This window comes from Drosophila rhopaloa, unplaced genomic scaffold (genome assembly GCF_018152115.1).
Source record: "Drosophila rhopaloa isolate 14029-0021.01 unplaced genomic scaffold, ASM1815211v1 contig_115, whole genome shotgun sequence".
NCBI classification, from domain to species: domain Eukaryota; kingdom Metazoa; phylum Arthropoda; class Insecta; order Diptera; family Drosophilidae; genus Drosophila; species Drosophila rhopaloa.
The window spans coordinates 4,733,722-4,753,565 of record NW_025334990.1 but is presented as its reverse complement, the minus strand read 5'-3'; the positions used below and the strand labels follow the sequence as shown (position 1 = coordinate 4,753,565).

The 19,844-nt window shown below is 38.1% G+C and overlaps 1 protein-coding gene across 3 annotated transcripts in view; it reads left to right on the top strand.

Moving 5' to 3' along the window:
- LOC108038595 overlaps window positions 1-19,844 on the top strand; it is a 94,098-nt gene that overhangs the window by 64,441 nt on the left and 9,813 nt on the right. The window contains exon 1 of one of the 3 annotated variants that reach the window (XM_044457538.1): window positions 18,904-19,367. The exons of the other annotated variants lie outside the window; for them this stretch is intronic. The gene's annotated coding sequence lies outside the window, so the exon portion shown is untranslated. Of the gene's footprint in view, window positions 1-18,903; window positions 19,368-19,844 lie in introns of those variants that run through there. 3 annotated transcript variants of the gene reach the window in all.

The window sequence follows — 19,844 nt, the reverse complement described above, 5'->3', positions numbered from 1 at the left end:
ATCACGCTTGACGCTATAATTAAGCGAATGCGTAATATTTGCACAGTTTCTCTCCACATTTATGTTCGATGATTTGCCAAATGGTGGCAGCCGAGGGTCAAGTGCATGAAATTCGTTATGTTACGCGATCGGACCACCAATCTCCACCGATAATCACAATGACAATGCAATGTAAATCGTAATTAAAATCAACAGTTGAGGGGCGGGCAGATGTGCAGTGTCTCGGTTGTTAGCCAACTTGTGTTCTAGACCATGTTTTGTGTGCATTTGAAATTAATTTATGCCAGCATTCGTTCCAAGACATGACGAGCACCAACTGCAAGAACTTCGACTCCTCGGGACTCTGAGTCCCAATCCCCGACTCTGACTCAACTTGCACTGTGGGCTTAAGTTCGACTCGGAGTTGGAGTTAGTTGGTCGCATACATAAATAAATTAAAATTGCTAATGGCTTGCGGCCAGGGAGTTCTCTTCCCCGTTGCAACGCCCATAATTAAAAGCAACAAGAAGTGCAACGCCAAAAAAAGCACAATAAAACCATGACCAGCTCAAGGGGAAAAAGAATGGTGTTTAGTTGGGAAGACCGAAGATTGAAATGCTCTTATGGATTTGAGAAGTCATATCATCCTATCAATAAATAAATTAATACATTTGGTCTCTTTTTAAGAATATGGTAGTGAAAGCAGTTTCATAGGGATTTGCCACTTGAATTAACTTAAGATCTATGCTTTTGATAGAAAAAGGTATTTCTATTTTTTAAAAGCACATTATATATTTTAATGAACCACTATAAAATTGACATGATGTGGTGCCTAAGGATCCTTCTCTAAGTACAATATAAAAATCATTCTCTTTTTTATTGATGCAGTAAAAAGCTGTGTTAATGATTTTTATCCTGTTTAAAATTGCTAATTTCCTACAAATAAGCAAGCTGTAGGCGAATAGAAAATTATGTTGAATAAGAGGTATTACAAATTTCTTTACAAATTGATAATACTTATGGCAAGGGTATGAAAACTTAAAAATAGAGTTCGGGGAACGATCTCAAAGCGAAGAATCCCAGGCATAAATCAATCAATTTATCGTCCGCAGGAGTAAGAGAAGAAGACTGCCACTTCCTACTCATCCGGCAACTTATTGCGGAGGAGGAGAAGCCGCATCCACAATCCCCATACCCCATACCCCAATCCCCATCCTTCAGCATTTCTAAGCGAGTGGGAGCAACGAACCCGCTCACTCACCTTTAAGCCAAGTTGCCAGGTTGCCAGCGGCTCTCCCCCGCAACCAAGCTTGTTTGCATACGCCGAAGACACCGCCCCAGAAGTTCCCGGGAAAATGGCAACTCTGCCACAAATAAGCCAAGCAAATCTCCAGCCACCTTGCCCCCGAACGTGGCCCTGGTGGCCAACCGTAATTTGCTGTCTCTGCAGTTAAATGGAACTTGCCTCGTAATGTTCTATAATTCATTGCCGCTGGAAAAGTTTAGCCGAAATGGAAAAACATGGACATAAGTCAGCGACGGCGACATAGAAAAGAAATCTGGCTTAAATATGTGCCGAATAAAAAAGCCAATTTCGTTTGGCGAAAATAATAATTTCTCTATTCTATTATGATGGCCAAAACGAGCCTCGGTTCTTGTAAGTTCCTGCGCTCGTTGCATGCAAAAAAGATCGCGGCTGCAACTTCAGGGGAGCGGCTTCGAAAATTGGCAATTGAAGTGCCAGCCATGTAATTAACACTTGGCAGCTGACACAGCGGCAATTCCAGCACGACCTTTTAATACTTTTGGCCTTCTATGCGGATTTCTTTTTTCTGGGCCATTATCAATTGGCAGCCAACAATTTTTTGGGGCGAAGCCATCGAAATAGTTAGAATAATCCAGGGCATATAAATGTTAGGCCATGGCTTAGATAAACTTTGGATTAATTTGCTGGCAAAATAATTGGTATTTTATCACCACATCAAGATAATTGTAAGAAAAACCATTTTGCTAAAATACATATTATAAATCATTTAAACGTACGTTCAAACATTTTACATTAATGTTAATTTCTTAACATTTAAGAATATTTCCATTTCAATATTTTCTTAATAAATATTAAAAAATGGCTTAAATTGTATTCTTATCACGTTTCATGAAAAACGAGTATATTTTTTATATTAATCCCTTTTTTCCATTGAATCTGATAATAAAAAATCTAGAAAAAGAAAATCATTGAATTATATAGTCATAGATTCGATAATTATATAAACTGATCAAACATGTCTTGCAAGAAGAGTGTTCTTTAAGTTTAAACTATCACAAAATGTTTCAAAATTTACCTAATACCAGTATCCCATTATAAAAAGGATTCATTTACCCCTTCAAAGATCGATAAATTAGATTTATATGTTTTTGTGGATTCTTTAGATCCCTTTGATGGACAAACAATGTGTTTGATGGCTTATTAAAGCGACGACGAGCGTGTTCCCAGAAGAACGCCAAATTGATGAAAGGCTTTCCATCACAGCTGTCCACTAAAACGTTGACACACACAGAACACACACTCACATGGCGGCGATGCATCAAGTTTAAGGCTTAATCGATACCACTTACCCCGCCCCCCTTTCCCCAACGGGCTCCGAAAACGCTGCAATCGCAATTCTCAGTGCTCTTTTTTTTTTGCACTTCTTTTCCACGCTTCGTTTGTGTCGACAGCAGCTTTTCATTAGACAATTTCCCAAGGGGGATGGGGCGGTAAGCGGGGCGGGGAGGATGGGGCAGCAGATTTTCATTATGTCGAGTCGACACTAACAACAACTTTTACTTCCACGCTATCTTCTTCTCACTCGACAGTAGCGTGTGGTACATTGTTAGCTTAATTGTTGTTGTTGTTCTGGCTGTTAGAATGTGCGCATTATTGAGTTACGTGCTTGGCGGCACAGCAGCAACACCAACAACACCAGCAGCATCGGCAACAATTGCAGCCAGCAGTTGCAACTTGGCACGTTTCTATTATTTAACTGTCAGCACAGCATCCTCGCTAAATAGTAACAACAACGCCGAGAGTTAGAGCAACAAGAGCTCCGCTAATTGCCCGACAAAAATGCCTTGCACTTAACATTAGTCTTCTTCATTTGCCAACACTTAATCGGCGGCGAAAATGAGCGGAAATCTGCTGCCACCAAATCCCAGGCGTGGCTGGGGTCTTGATCCCTGGTTCCGAAAACCCTAAACCCTAATTTAAACCTTAGACAGGCGACACCTACGCCAAGCCATCAAAAGTTTGCCGCCGTTAAGCCCACGCTCGCTAGGAAAAAATATAAATAAATGCACAGACAAAAAATGTATAGTGTAACCAAATTTTATGTTAAGACAATAAATTGGAATTCATAAAATAAATAATTTTCCTTAAAAAATATGTATTTTAATACGTTTTTAAAAGTTATTTTAACTTACATGACCTGCCTTTTTTTTTTAACTTTTCATATTTTTGGCTAGCGTTGCAAAAGCTTTTTAAATAATTATTTCATATATGTAAAGAAGAAAAAAAGGAAGCATTTTCCTATATAAAACTCAACATTTGACTTGTTTAATATTTTAAATATATTTCACTGTAACAAATGCTGACAAAATCAGCACGGCTGATATGCATATTAAGCATTTGAGAAAAGCACTACCCTGTTTTTAATTCCCCTTTAAATTATGCAACCAATGGGATCTCCCATCAGATAAAAACTGCAATTGCAGGCTTAAAGCGATCACAATTTCCCGAGGTTGTTCATCTCAAAAACAACAACGAGCCGGCTTACTCTTACGCTGATTGCAGATTTTGTAGCTGTTCATTATTCTGATTGAAGGCGGCCAGAAAGTTTTATCCTCGCCCGCCCACGCTCGATTTCTTGCCGCTGTTGACTATCTCCCTCGCTCAACGGCTGCCGTTTGCACCAAGTGCCTCTCGCTCTTATTAATTGGAAGTGCATAAGCAGGGACAGTGCGGAACAGTAATATATTGACTTACATGTGTGAGCTTCAACTTAAGCTATATTAAAAAAATTTAAAAAAAGTGCTTAAAGCTATTATTTTATTACCATTTTAGTTTTCAAAATAAAAGAAAGGATTAATATTTTAAAATATATAAATAATTAACATAGACATTTGTAAGAAGGTTAAATATATGACTACAAAATGAAACTCTCTGCTTTGTTGTTTTAAGCACCAGCTCTTAAACAAGTCTTTAAACTAATATTATGTTTATGCAACGCACTGAATGCCCCTATGAATGGGGAATATCTTGATGGCTTTTCAACGACACAACGGTAATTGCTTCCCGGTTTAAATAATTGAAGTTGCACGTGGGTTGGTTTTCTTTGTATGTTTTTTAACCCTTTTTTTTGCCGAATCAACCAAGAGAAATTTATTAATTATTTATTGCTGCAATCTCGACGGCATTTGGTTTTCGGCGTTTCATCGCCATTGTTCGCTGCAGTCAAAGAGATTTCTCTATGAGCCAAGGCAAGGTCACCGCTGTGTGAGCTTTAAACTTAACGGTCGCCTCAGATACTTTTTGTATCTGCTGAATATATATAAGTCTTTACAATAATACACGGGCACGAAGTCAGGGCGCACAATTCGATTCAAGGCTCAAACGGAGGAGAGCTATGCAAATAGAGCTGGCAAACCCAATAAATGGGCTTTATGGTGGGGAGGGGGACAAGGGGATGGCATAAATAGAGGGGCGGGGGGCGTGGCAAGGGCAGGGGTGGGCTGGCAGAAGGCGCCCACGCGCACTTATCAAACCGCTTTTGTTCGACGAGCGCGTTTTGTTCGCTTTAAACAACTGTGACAACTTCTTTAATCAAAATCGTTTTCAAAGACCGGGGCGTGGCCATCCCCCCTCGCCCCCTCGATCCCCCTCTCTTGGCCAAATGTGTGTGGGCCAACTTTTGTCTCATTACAATTTTGACGCTCTGCCTGACAACATTTGATTTCTTGTTTCTACGCGAGTGCGTAAATCTTTGTGCTTATGTCATTTAGTTTAATGGGAATATCAAATTATTATTTGATTCCCAATCTGGCTTGCTGTCTGTCGAACCGTTCGATTATAATTATAGGCTCACATTTGTTTCGAGCCTGACAACTGCTGAAAGTTTAGTGGGCTCAATATTAAAATATTTATGTCTATTATTGGGTGCCGATTGAAAGACAGACATGCTGATAACTTTAAATATAAAACCAGCTTGTAGTCTGCGAAATCTCATATGATGTATCAGTTTTTTAAACTAAGCTTTAAGCGTAACATATAGATTAGAACTAGGCATAAAAACTCTTATTTAAATCATATTGATTGTAAGATAATACAGAATAATATTGCAAATGTAAGCAAATTCTTCAATAATTTTGGTAATTAATAAAAACACCATTTGGCCTGGAATGTTTTTAAATTAATTGGAAAGATGGGTAACACCATTTCTTTTAAATATTAAATATAAAATAAAAAGAATCAACAAGAATTTTAGGTAAGAGTGATTTCCTTGCCTAATTTTTGTAAGAAAAAACAAATTAAATAATGGATATTAGATTATATCAGCAATATCTGTATCTTAAATGTACCCATTTGTTTCCCGTCCAGCTTAATATATTTCTTTCCAAATCACTTTTTCCACTCCACCTTTTGAATCGCTCCAAAGGGGCATTCAACTTCCTAGTAACTGTTTTGGCTAATCCATCCAGCCCCACCCATTTCTTCCTCTCATTTACATTTGTTAAACTAATTTCGTTTCCCCTCGTTCAACATGCTGACCTTATGGCAAATATTACATTGTTGTTGCCATCTGAATTTTCTTGCCATTTTTCGTGTATTGTTGTATGATTTTTTCTTGACAAATTTGCTGGCCACAAGCGTGAACGACAAATGACGGACTGAACTGGACAACTGGGGGACATTGACGTTGACGCAGGCCGATTGTTTGGAATCAAAAAGCGTGTGAATCAAAACAAAATACAAAAACAAAAATCCAAATTATTTTTTTATTTTGTCGGCCTGGAATGGTCTACAAAATTAAGCTTTTGTGACGGTCTGCTTTGGCGGCTCTATGTATTATTATTGACAGCGATTTGCGTTGATTTGGTGACCATGAAGTGCCGGCTGCTCTTGGGTTCAATAAGCTTTTGTTTTGGCTAATTTATGCAATGCTGTGCGGGAAAATGCCAAAGCAACAGCCCGAATGAAATTAAATGAACTGAAGTTAAGTGCAGGAAAGTTCTTTAATTAAATTTCCAATTTAAAACACTTGACGCCTTCCAAAGAGGTGGAACACGGGGATGCAGCAGGCGCCAAAGTTTCATTAGCGAATCGCTGTGGCGACGTCTAGACCTGCAAAAGATGATCAGATCGGACCTGACCAGACTGCGGCTAGAAATTAATGCGGTAAACTTGTTTGCGATGCTCTAGTGTTGAATATGCGCCACCTGTTGCTTAAATGTGGGAACACGGAGAAATTGTTTGAGAAATTTATAATTTGTTGATCCCATTTTGATGTTGTCAAACGTGTGAGAGGAATAATAATAGCGGAAGAATACTTAACAGCCGGTCTTAAAGAACTTTTACCTTTGCTTGTCATTTCGCAAATTTTAAATAAATAATGGCATTAAAGAAGGTATCAATAGGCTTTTCAGACTAAAGTTGCTTTTGTATTTAAAATAAATATAAATAAATAGGAAAAAGATTATTATAAACCGAAAATACTATGAAGATTATGAAGATTTTATCAAAAACAGAGTCAACAGTATTAAAAATATCAACAAAATAACCCAAATCACTTTTGTTTCATTATAACATTTTTATTCTCGTATCTATGCAATTTAAAGTAAAGCTCTAAAAAAGCGCTTCAAGATAAATTTCGTAATTTCTTGTACAATTTAAACTTTCAGTTGACTTTATTACTACCAAATTTGATTACTCAATTTGTCATGCCAAACCCACTTTCCAATGCTTGCTGCCAAGTTCAGTTATTAGCTTTTGGCAGACAATTCCGCGCCAAGTACTTTGTACCACTAAACCAGAATTATATTTTTGGAGCCATCAAAATGCAGAAAAAAAAGGTTTTTAGTAATTTTCACTTAATAAAAACATAAAACATTTAGTCCAACCATTATAAATCAGTTTCTTTTTTTGAGCGCTGTTGTTAAAACAAATTACACATAAATGTTGTTAATGCTTATCTGGGATTTCTATCTATTTTCAGGTAAGTGTGAGCCGAGAGACCGAAGGGCAGCTGACCCCATAAACCCAAATAGAATCGTGGCACGCGTGAGTAAAAGCTTCCACAACGACCATCAAAGCGGTTAAGAGATAAATCTCGAGGCGGGGTCGGGATTCACTTTCTCTGCCTTTAATTGCGACCAGCTTAATTTTGATGCGTGCGCAATTTAAATTCAGGAAAGAAATCCTCCGTCGCTCTGGCACTTCCCATCTCTGGCCGGATTTTCAGACATGTCGGCGGCATTGCTTGTACAAAAACAGCGGGAAAGAGCTTGGCAAGAGTTGGCCAGAGTTGGCCAGTGGAACCGAGGAAGCCGGAGGAGCAGAACATTTAAGCGGCTTAACCCACTTCCGCGCCACATTATCGTCAACGGCCTGAGCATCATTACCATTGTTGTCGCTGTCGCCTTTGTCGCTTACCTTTTTTAATTTCTTTCAATTACACCGCACTTGTCACACGCACACAGAGAAAGAAAATATTACCAAAAGTGGTCAGGCATTGGGTAATATTTCGTAACCACTTTAAATAACCGAAGAGAAAACCTCTTGAATTACTGACTTCATATCAGAATGTTATTATTTTGACATACCAATATTTGTATACCCTTGCAGAGAGTATTATAATGTTAGTCAAAATTTGGCAAGCGCATTTTGACCCAACAAAGAATATATATTCTTAATCAGCATTACTTCTTTTTGTTGAAAGTATTATATAATATAGCTCCAATAGGAACAATGGGGAAAAAAGTGAAATCGTGAAATTAATATGAAAGAAATGTTAGTTTATAACTCAGATTATTTTAACATACTTACACAATCTGTAGCAATGATTATATTTCCTTTTTTTTCTCAAAGTTTGCTAAGGTTCATACAAGTTACGTTGGATTTTGGTTATAAAAGATTTTATTGAAGTCCTATTTTATAAAAATATTAATTCAAATTTCAAAGTTAATTTTTGTTATATATATTTTTAAATAAGCAAAGTAAATCTTTTATTTGAAAGAAATCAAATTAAGAAATGTTCCTGCCCGCCGAACATTTTAGTTCTGCTTCAGATATTGTTCCGACGAATCCAACAAAAAAAGTTTACCTTCTCATTCATTAGCCGCTCAAAGGCAGCTTTCTTTCTAATTAGAGACGTGAATCATATTTTATGGGAATCTCACCAGAATCAAGCTAATGACGTAAGATGGCTGGCAAGTTGCAACGAAAGTTGCATCACAGTTGGAGTAACAAAGGAAAGTTGGCCTTTCTAAATGCCGCGAATGTTATGTAGAATAGAGGCTGCCACTGCCAAGTGGAATTGCCATTGCAATTGATGCGCCACAAGCTTGGCAGGCCGAGCAGCCAGCGAACACAAAACCAATTTAAAAGCCCCAAAACAGGCAGGCAGACTCCAGGCTGATAAAGCCGGGCCAGAAGATGGCCAAAAGCATCGGGAAAATGGGCAGCAAACCGCAGCGGCAGAGGAGCAGCTTTTGTAATGGACATGACTACAAAATGCCAGGCAGTAAAAACAAATGAAGCCAAGCCGAATGCAGGGGTCTGGGCATGGCTAATGCAATGGCTATGGCTATAGACTTGGCTTTAGCTTTGGCTCTGGCTCTGGCTAACTAAGACCCGTAACCCTCTCGCTCTGTTGCCAACTTAGACGCTGACCGGGCGCACTTTCAGTTTTCAAATGGCCAAGACAACGGCAGCAGCAGATAACAAGAAAGTTGGATTAACCTGCGAGTTGAGATCGAACTTAGAATGCTCTTTGAGGAAAATTAAACTTTAGGAGAAAATTCAATGTTATACAATGAAGCTAGGTCGACTTCCCGGTAAACTTTGCGATCATGCTGTATGATATAGTCGATCAATTTGTATTTGTAAAATGGCAATATCTCTGAGTATATGGAGTTCTTGGAGTTAAGAATCATCGAATTTATACTTTTATTTCCTTTCCGATCCGGCCCGTTCCGATTTATATACTACCTGGGAAAGATAGAAGACTTTGTGCAAAGTTTCAGCCAAATATACCTTAAAACTAAGGGGATGCTAATGATGGAATATATATACTTTATAAGGTCGGAGATTTTTGAAATCATAAAGAGGGTATAATAAGGGTAAACAAATGTATAAAAAACCATTTAAAAAAAATAGCTTTGTTTTAAAATTAATGATATATTCAAAGAAAAATGAAAGGGATATTTAATGAAACTAAAAATAAAATGATAGCAGTCCAAATATAATTTAAAACGAATTTACATTTTAGATTTCTATGAAATTCGAATATCTTTTTGTGTTTATTTTATAAAAACACCCAACGTTCTGTTTATTAATAAATATTTATGGAGCCTTCAGAACCCTATTAAAAACCTGCACAAATCAATCAATTTCGGCAGGTAAGACAAGATGAGCCAAACATCATTTGTTTACCCGGCGAAAGAGCCCTTCTTTCGAGGGCCTCTAAACGACTTAGCCAGAATCTCAAGGCAAACAAAATTTGTTATCATATTTCAAACGCAAACATCATTAGACCCATCTCGAATGTGCCCCGTCATAGTCCAATCAGTTGGAATACCCGAACTGCATCCAATTTGGTGCCCCTTCGCCCGGCTCCTTTCCCTTTTCGATGGCCAAACATTATGACCAAGTCGTAAATACCCTTTTTGGTAGTTACTGCAGGCGGGCCAAGCTCGATTCGCTTTTATGGTAAAGTCAAATAGGAAAACAAAATAGAAGTTAATCTAATAACAAAGATTGAGCGCAATAATTTTAGCGATTGGCAGCGCAGATTTACCATGGCCAAGAGCTAAGAGTAAGAGCCTCGCCAGCCAGGCACAAAAGTAAAACCGTCTCGCGGTAAAAGGGAGCGTCCTACCAAACTGCAATCGCTTGGCCAAGACGGAGAGCGTGGCCAAAGTCTCGTTAGCGTTTTGGGCCCAGACTTTGGCTCTGGCTCTGACTACGGCTCTTTCCTTTGGCCTTAGCAACTTTTGGCTTTGGCAAGTGCAGCTGCTGCCACTTTTGCTGCCGGAGACGCTGTGGCTGCTCGGCTCGTTCGTTGCACTTGCCGCCTCCCGTATCTGCGGTGCAGCCCAGATAGCGTATCTAATGGATACATTTTAGTGCATACACCGAACGTATCTAATCGGTTAAACGTTTTATTAAATTACGTTAGTCTAAGCTTTGTTCAGCTGCCCACCAGTGGGTGGTTCGTGGGGTGAGGGGGTGGCGGGTGGCGGGTGGCCTTACCACCACTGAGTGGGTTGCCCGACTGGTTTGGTTTAGTTATTTCGCTGAATTTGCCTAACTGACCTTGCCCAGATGCCAACGCTGATGCCTTCAAGTTCAAGGTTAAATATTTGGAATTTACAAAGGCTTAACTTTTCCCATTTTAAATTATATCTTTGATCTATTAAAGGACTTAAATTAGTCAATGTAAAAACCTTTGACATATTTTTCTTAACATTTATCAATTTAATAACATAAATGTTTGTCTTTCTGTTTTTCTTTTAACAAAACTTAATTGTAGTTGACATTTAATTTATTCATTGGAATTTAATACAATTTTTGAAATTCAATTTTTATTAGATCCCTTCTTACACTAGCTTACTAAGAAAAAATAATAATAATTAAATTTATACTTCAACTTCAACCACAAAATTAAACAATGATCGACTTGGTCGTTTGAAAATTGTTTCTCTTTAAAGACTTTTATTTACAACTGTTTATTAATTGTTTCTATTTGGATAAGGAAAAGTGCTGAGTAAAAACCAATATTTCTGAAACTATTTGTCAGTTGGGAGCAGCAAAAAAAATAAATTTTTCCTTTAAAATTGCAAACGAAAGTTTCACCCGGAAAGAGGCGGTAAATGGGCGTGTCTAAGGCTCACAGAAACCAAAGCAAACAAAGCCAACAACTGGGGACAAAAGCCAGGAGCAAACGGAAAAACATTATTTGAATGCTCTCATGTTAGAACTCGTATTTTGCCCCGCTGGCATTTAGATAAGTTCAATGTGCTGACTTTGAGATCAGCAGAAAACAAATATAAATAGACCAGAAGTTGTCAGGCGAAGAAGAACAATTGCATGCTGAGACAGCCTGCCGAAGACCCACAAATGAAACTGAAATTGAAAACGAAATCAAAACATGCATATGGATGCCGAGGTCCACAATTCGAGAGGAGTTTCTGCCAGGAAGCCACACATAAACTCGAGTTGAGAGGGGAAGGGGATCCAGGGGCAGCATCGAGCACGACATTGCCATTGCTTCCATGCAAATAAGCAAATGAGCAAACAAATAGCAAAAGCGAGAGGGTCAGCGAAAAAGTGGCAGGAATGGATTATTATTGTAGCTGATACTAAAAGGAGCACCCAAAGTACTGCACACAAAAAAATACATAAAATATGTGGACCACGATGATTAAAGCGCTATTTAAGTTTCGAAAAAATGGTTTACCAATTTAACCGGACCATATTTCTGTTAAATTGGTACAGAAAAACTACTATAAACCTTGCTTTTATTTCAGAAACCATTTTAAATATGATTTTTATTTAAATAAAGGGATTGACTTTTTCAATAAAATGATTTAAGCTGCATACATAATAACTACTCTTAAAGTATTACTAGTAAACATTATCTGTGTGCAAAATAAAAAAAAGTTTATGCCTTTGGAAAGTCAAACATAAGTTATTTAAGTGCCAATTGAGTTAAAAGCTTTTTATTTAAAATTAAATAAGGAGTGTACTATTTGACCGTATTACAAAAAACAACCAAAAAGTATTGAAAGGTTGGGGAATAAACAAAGTCAGAAAAGTAAAACGACTTCATATTTAAGCGTTTAATTATAAAGTAATAGGAAGACACTTCTTAAACTTTTCTAACTCAACTTTAAGCGTGCTCCTCTGAAAAAGTAAAGAAAAAGCATTTTGTTTCAAGTGCAGTCAAGAACAAGAAAGGAAAGCTAACTTCGGGCGGAGCCGAAGTTGATATACCCTTGCAGAATACTCTGTAAATTATATTCTCCAAAATTATTCATATGATGCATTCTAAATACTCATATAAAATCCCAACTTCCTAACTTTAAAAACACCAAAGTTATGGCATTTCCAATCGTTCAGTTATATGGCAGCTATAAGATATAGTCGGCCGATCCTTATGAAGTTTGGTAGGTCGGATTGATTGGCCAAAAATAAAACCCATAGAAAATCCCAACTTCCTAACTTTACAAACACCAAAGTTATGGCATTTCCGATCAATCAGTTATATGGCAGCTATAGGATATAGTCGGCCGATCCTTATAAAATTTGGTACGTCAAATTGATTGGCCAAATGTAAAACCCATAGAAAATCCCAACTTTCTAACTTTACAAACACCAAAGTTGCGGCATTTCCGATCGTTCAGTTATATGGCAGCTATAGGATATAGTCGGCCGATCCTTATAAAATTTGGTACGTAAAATTTATTGGCCAAATGTAAAACCCATAGAAAATCCCAACTTCCTAACTTTAAAAACACCAAAGTTATGGCATTTCCGATCGTTCAGTTATATGGCAGCTATAGGATATAGTCGGCCGATCCCGGCCGTTCCGACTTATATACTGCGTGCAAAGGAAAGAAGGGTGTGTGCAAAGTTTCAATTCGATATCTTTAAAACTGAGAGACTAGTTCGCGTAGAAACAGACAGACGGACAGACAGACGGACAGACGGACAGACGGACAGACGGACAGACGGACAGACGGACAGACGGACAGACGGACAGACGGACAGACGGACATGGCTATATCAACTCAGGAAGTGATCCTGATCAAGAATATATATACTTTATATGGTCGGAGATGTCTCCTTCACTGCGTTGCACACTTTTGACCAAAATTATAATACCCTCTGCAAGGGTATAAAAAGGACAAAAAGCGTTTGTGTGCGAGCGAGTCAAGAAATAATTGCTGCAGTTTTTTTTTTGGTATATATACGTTTTGTTCTTCCTCTGCTTCAGTAAAACAATTGAAGTCAAGCCCCATTGCATTTCAACTGCCGGCGAAAAGAGAGTCGAGTCGAGGGTCGCTCCTTGATTTGTTTGCTTAGGGCGAAAAGCCGGAGACAGCGACTCCTCCGACCATTTGGGCTGCCCTTTTTAGCCTGCAGCATGAATTTATTTGTTTTGAAATTGTAACTTTTGCACTCATCCGCATCCGCAACTGCAACTGCAACTGCAGCAGAAGCAGCAGCAGCAGCAGCAACATCATCGACAGCAGCAACATCCAGAGCATCCACATCATCATCATCGTCATCATCATCATTGCCAGTGATTGGCTTTTTCCCTTTTTTCCTTTGCTGATTGTGCGGTTTCGATAAGAATGCAACTGCAGTTGCACTCAGTAGCTATATCTTCTCAAAAAAAGAAGAAGGGTTAAAGCAGCTAAGGAGCACACACTCATATGTGGCAACGATAAATTAGCAAAAAGGAAAAGGAAGTGCATGACTGCCAAAATGTCAATTGCTGGCTACGAAAAAGTGAATACACAAAGCCAGAGAAATGAGAACTGAGGGGTGGCGCAGAAATGGGGAAAGCCATGAAAACAGCCAGCGAATTTTCACTTTATCCGGCGGAGAAATTAAAATGGGAAATGCGGGAGCAAACGTCGCTTGGGGAATGCTCTGCGAAGGGATTTAAATGCGAATTTCAATTGATTGCATTTTCTTATCTTTGATTGTTCCCACTTTTTCTGTTCACCAGCTTAGCTTGAGGTGACGTACACTGAAAGAAATGCAAGATTATATTTTAAATATCATATTTTTTGTGTACCCACAAATAGTATATAAAGAGTAGTTATTCTGTATTGAATAATAATTTTAAAGATATAATTTAATAAGTACTTAAAAGTTCGAATAGTACTGTCAACTTTTAATTGAATTTATAATTTTAAAATACATTTTTCATTTTATATAATGCTTTATTTAGATTAAATGACAATGTAATGTTATGAATTACTAAAAACATTTGAGAGTTAAGCTAACTATATTCTTGAATATAATAGCAACCCATATTATTGAAATTAAATATTATTTTAAAATGCATTATAAATTTTATAACAACATGATAAGGCAACTTTAATTTTGTCTCATTTTAGAATGGCTTTTATTTATCTTCACATTTAATATATCAGGGATGTTTTTACATAATCCTATCACTATGGTGTTAATTTCCAAGTTTTGTTATTGTGTTCTATTAATTTCGATTCCCAGAGCATTGGCAATTCGCTGAATGCCATTTATAAATTTAAGATTTGTTTTCCTCTATTTGCAATTTTCTCCCAATATTTCGCTGCTCTCGATGCTCCCAAACGTGAGCGCGTGCAGAACCGCCGATCTTAAAGGGGGGATGTGGTGGGGATATGGCGGGGCTATGGCCGGGATATGGCTGGGATATAGCTGGGATATAGTGCGGGTGGTGACGGAGGAGTCGGACAATGAATCGCACCGAGGAGCATACATTACAAAGATTGCTGCCGCTTCTTCTGCCGCTGCAACTCTTCTGGTTCTTCGTTTTGGCAGCAACTTTTACTTATTGCTTTGGCTCTGAGCCGTGTTTATTTCAATCTTTTTTGTGTGTGGTGCTGGGCCCTGGGCTTTGGGTGTTTCGCTGCTTTTGTTTTCTTTTAATGTGCCAGAAGTCGGAGCCGTGTTCTGCTGCGAATTCGTGAAACGTGATGCCGAAAGTCGTTTCTTCGCTTGTGTTTTTTTACCATTTTTTTCTGTTTTTTTTTTTGGGGTTTTCTTTTAGGTTTCTTGTTGATTTTGGTGGTGCTGCCCTTGGTTGTGTTGTTGTTTCGTTTTCCGTCTGTATGTAGGATGCGGATGCTGTGCATGTTTGCTCGCATTTGAATATGGAATCCACCGCTCTGCCGGCTGACTTTACTGCCTCTGGCTAGGAGCCGTCATCCTTGTTAAGCGGATCCATAACAGGGCATTGTTTCAGCCAGTTTCAGATGCTGCTGCCAGTTGAACTTGCAGCCCTATTAAGGCTCGGATATAGAAATAGGAAACTACAGAGATCGCTCGGAAATTTACTCTAATGCAAGTTAATATGGAAGAAATTTTAAAAATATGTCTAAACCCCACATTTAAAGCAAAACAAAATTTAAACAAATTAAAATTTGAATTATACAAAAATTTTAAAAGCACAAACATTTAAAAATATTGCTTAAGTTATTAAGTTTAAGTTCTAAGGTTGTAATGGGCATTGAACATTGAAACAAGTATTTTAGTTTTTAAACTAAGAAAAGGATTGCAATTTTGAAGTTTAAAGCCTACTGTTACTTACCATGACATCGAAACTATTAGGGAATTTATTATCATACTCATTCCACTTAGGAAACCATAAAACATTATGATCCAAAATTGATTACTAAACTTTACCAAGTCTTTTAACTATTTAAAATGTCACTACTAGAAAGCGGCTATTAAACATAATTCTTAATCACAAAGATAATTATAAATAACATTTAATTCGTAATCTAAATTTAAGTATTTGGTTCCCAAATACGTCACTTATGAGTCCTTACTGTATCTAACCAGCATAGAACCGAAAGTCGCCTGAGAACTTTTCACCCATGGCCATAAGTGAACCGAAAACGAAAGCCAAATTGGCAACTTTCAGCCATTCCTGTCGCTGCCGCTGCGCTGGCGTAGAGAATGAAAAATGTCCGCGTTTCTCGCCCTAATTGGTGGCGAAACGTTTGTCGCACCAAATAAATAATGATAATGGCACCCGGAGCGTGAAGTCGCGGGTTCGATTCCTTCCACCGGCAATATTTCTATTTCTACTTCTGGTTCTGGTTCTGTATTTGCTCTGACTTCAGCTAAGGCCATTGACTGGCAAAATGCTTGCTGATTGATTGACGCTGCCTTTGGAGCTGTTAACAATTTCATTGCTGTTGTTTTCGGAGGTGGTGCTGGTGGTTATTGGTGGCATGGCGGCATGGTGGAAGTGTCGGTGGCGGTGGCCACGTTGTAATGTAATTAATTGCTTTCCAACCTGTGTCCAAATCACAAAAGGGCAGTCAACAGTTCCAGCGGCAAAGTGGGTCAGCTGTTCACTTGATGAATGTATGTACGCATGGCGGTGCGAGCGGGTGGGGGCGGTACAGGTGGTGCCACAGGTAGTGGCAGATGTGGAGATAGGCAGCCGAAGAATGCAAGTTGAGTTGTCAGTCGGGGATTATATGAGTTATGAAAATAAATATCGAGTCGAGGGTGGAGTGTACTCATTTCGGAAGGTACAAGTAATGAAAAAGCATACATGTAAACAATAAATAAGCCCTGCTAATACATTTTTACAAATGCTTTTAACCAGAAAATAAAAGAGATTATTAATAACAGAACATTAAAAAGATAAATATTGTTGATATTTACATTTCCTTCTTTTACCTATTTATAAATGAATACAAATGTTTATTTTGATAAAACTATTCTATTGAACACATACAATATTAATACTTTCTTGTTATTTTAATGTACAGTTATAGTTTAAGCGTAATTTTTAAACGAAAATAAATACATATATAAATGTTGTCATATAGGAATATATTAAAAAGTAGTAAGTTACTTTTATTAAAATAACTTTTTCTAATAATAACTTTAACAACTGAAAGCTAAGTAAGAAGCTTAAAAAATAAATCTATCAAAAACGAACTTAAATATTAAAGAAACTTTTTTGACCAACCCTCGCTTGACCGCTGCAGTTGGCGGGTTCAGTGAACCGCCGCACTAACTAACTTTTCGTATGAATCAAACGCTAAAACATCAATCAAAGCCAAATTAAGCGTAAAATTCAAAGAGCCGCGGCCAGTCGGCAGTCAAATAATGTGAGGCAGGGAAAGATGAAGTCGGACCAGCGCAAAGGTTAGGCCCGCACGGCGGAGTCGCCATTCAGGGAAGACCCAGCCCGCATCTGCAGCGGGCAATCAATCAACGGGCGGACAAGCTTTCCAAAGAAAGGCAGCGCGCGGCAAGAAACAACTCTCAAAACTGAAATAAAAACCGAAACAGAAAATAAAACAGCGACAAAAGTGCAAGCGGAGTCACTGAAGCCTAACAAAAGTTGCAGCTAATTTTAGATCGCAGTCTCAGCCAACTGCTTCATTTGCATGAGTGAGTGGGGAGCAGAGTGGTGCGGAGTGGTTTGCGATGATCTGCAGTGTGTGGGTTGCTCGCAGAATTGGCGCACGCACAAAGGCGAACAAAAGCCTGGAGATCTATTTTAGCTGTCTGGTCGCTGTGTGTGTTATGCAAATCTTCCGACAGTTTCCTGATAAATCCCTTATACCGTTATAAGCGATTTCCACAAATTTGATAAGGCCAAAACGAAAGACTCAGGCAACGAACTTGCTTTGATAACAACAATCTTTCGCTCTCTCGCCTTTCAGAATTTCCTCCGCCCCTTCTGGATTCTTTCTTCACTCCCTTCTGATTTCTTTTTTCACTTTTATATATGTTTTCATTTTATTATGCACCGGTACGTGCTCGGCATGCACATGGCAAAAAATCAAATCTTTTCCTATGCATTTCCCCCACGCCTCTGCATTTTTAATTTAGACAGCTCGACTGAAAAGAAATTAAAAAACAATATTTAATCAACGCACATAATCTGCATTTTAAGCACAGACTTCAAAAGGCCCTTCGATATGGGTGTTGACCATTTAACGCGCCCAGCGAAAAACCAAACTTTGTTAGATTCTTATCGACCGTTTCTTCTTTTTTTTATACCTTCGCTGACGGACTTCCTTGAAATCCGCCAGAGTTTTCGGTCTTGTTAATCCTTTGACGTGATGTCTGTTCATAATTTGTGCTCATATTTCATGCTTTGCCTTTTTTATGGCTCTTTTGATGGCTTTGGCCTTGCGGCATTTTGAAAGGTTTTTATGCCAGAGCGATTGAATATTCTAAAGTTTACTTGTCGTAAATCATGTCTGTGACAGTTTCTCCAACCGCTCCCCCCTTTCTCGCGGAAATCGCCAGATTTAGCATGCATTACAGGCCAAGTTCATTGCCTCGGACTAAGTTTCGGCGCTGAGTCTCCCACAGTCCCTCCCAAATGCCAATCTTCTGCTATAAATAAACTACGAAAAGGCAAGCTCTGCTCTTAATTTTAATGAACCATAAAAAATTCACACGCACCGCACACAAAGACGCTGAATATTACGATGCCACCAAATAAAGGTTGACACAGACCTTTCCTCAGACCCTCGAGATGTTAATGAAACTTAAATACCTGCGAGAGTCGCATTTCTCAGCAAACAAATCAAACGACCAGCAGCAACATAAAAATGCTCAAAATTCAAAGAAAACTATTAAACAACTGTTTGCCGTTTATCTGAGGGAATCTCTCGAGTCCCGAATCTCGAATCTCTCACCGTCCAGCGTTTGCTTAGAAATTAGAGCCCAAAACAAAGCGGGAGATGGATGGAAAAAATATATACACAAGTACATATATATACACATATAGAGATATATAGGACCGGTTTAACATAGCCCTGTTAAGTCGGGCCAGTTAACAGCGACTGCGACGGCGACGGCGACGTCGACGCCGGCAGCGGATTTAGCTGCGTTCTGGCCACTCAACTCTCGGGATCCCAGAACGTCGGCTTTTCATTAGCTTGGAGCTCGTCGCTCCGACCGGTTCGGTTTCTTACGCGATCGCAGAGTTCAGAACTTTTGATATCCAGATATCCAGAGAACTTTGAAATACCCAACATCGAGAGCGAGTTAAGATATTGTGCGCGTGCGCTTCGACCCACGCGAGATTTTTCTTGAGCTGCGGCTTTGATCATCCAACAGAAATTCGTTTCGTTTTTATGCAAATTTCTATGGGGAAAAAATATATTTTTTCTGCCCGCGTTTCGTCATAGTGTGAAAGTAAAATATTCTTTGTGAAAAAAAAGAAATTTCCACACTTCAACAAATATTACGAAATACTTACGTTGCTTGGCAAAAAGTGTGTAAGAAGCATATAGAAAAGAGAGTTTTTGATCTTTGTGTGCGTGTTAATTGATCAACAATAAAAGTGTAAATTTGTATTTGTTAAACTTAACGGCAAATTGTGGATTTCGGTTGTATTTTTGTGGACCAGAAGGTGAGCAATCGGTGGCAAATAATATTTAAAATACAATTAGCGTCATGCTCTAGAAATTGGGTTAAATATCGGATATTAATAAAGTGCTTTTGGGATCCATTTTGTCATCATTAAATTTAATTTTACAACTGATCTCATTTTATAAGTCTAAGCAATATAAACAAAGATATAACAAGTTTTATTGATTTTAGTTCTTAAAAACTGTTTCAATATAATTCTTAATCGATTAATATTAACATAACAATATTATGGTGTAAACTACTATTAAATTATTGAATTAAATTTATGTGTTTATTTTGTTTTTTGAAAACTAAAATAATTTAAAATATTTAAGTTCCCATCCAAAACGATTTTTTTTGTAATTTAACTGAGATATGTACAAAATTAAGATCTATTGAAAAGCACAGAAAACGTATGCTTCACAATTTTTCCACTTACCAGTTATCAAGCCCACCATTAAAACCATGAAAACCTTTG